Consider the following 723-nt stretch of genomic DNA (forward strand, 5'->3'; position numbering starts at 1 on the left):
ATATATATATATATATATTACATCCACACACACTCATATATAACATACATACACGAACACACGTAGATATAACACACACACACACACACACACACACACATATATACCCAATACATACATACTGACAATACATCCAGTAAGTGTTTACAGAGCATCTGGAATGATCGTAGCCTAAGCTAATATGTCTTACAGTATTTTGTAGTTTCATTTCCCTCTCAGTTGTGAAGTTATAATCCAACTGAAGGTCATGTTGTTTTCCATTCCATACGAACTTGTTTACACAAACACCCATAGTACAGTGATGTACACATCACCACCTGGCCTCATCGTCAGGATCAGTTGACCTTCTGTCCAATCAGAAGATGCGTTCAAGAGATTTCGGTGAATCAGTTCAAAATCTTATTTAGATAAGGCAAACACCTCAAAGCACTTTATGAGTTAAAGAGGAGAGCATGCGCATGGTCGCAGGAGCTGCTAGAAATAACAAATATATTTTCCCTGTATAACATTGTCTTGTTTTAAAACAGAGGTGTGGTTGTGTAGTAAAAAGCTTGCTTTCCAAGCACATGGTTCCGGGTTCAGTCCCACTACATGGCACCTTAGGCAAGTGTCTTCTACTATAGACTCGGGCTGACCAAAGCCTCGTGTGTGGATTTGGTAGACGGAAACTGAAAGAAGCCCGTCGTATATTTTGTATGTATGTATATATGTATCTGTATATAT

This window comes from Octopus bimaculoides, chromosome 3, assembly GCF_001194135.2.
Source record: "Octopus bimaculoides isolate UCB-OBI-ISO-001 chromosome 3, ASM119413v2, whole genome shotgun sequence".
NCBI classification, from domain to species: domain Eukaryota; kingdom Metazoa; phylum Mollusca; class Cephalopoda; order Octopoda; family Octopodidae; genus Octopus; species Octopus bimaculoides.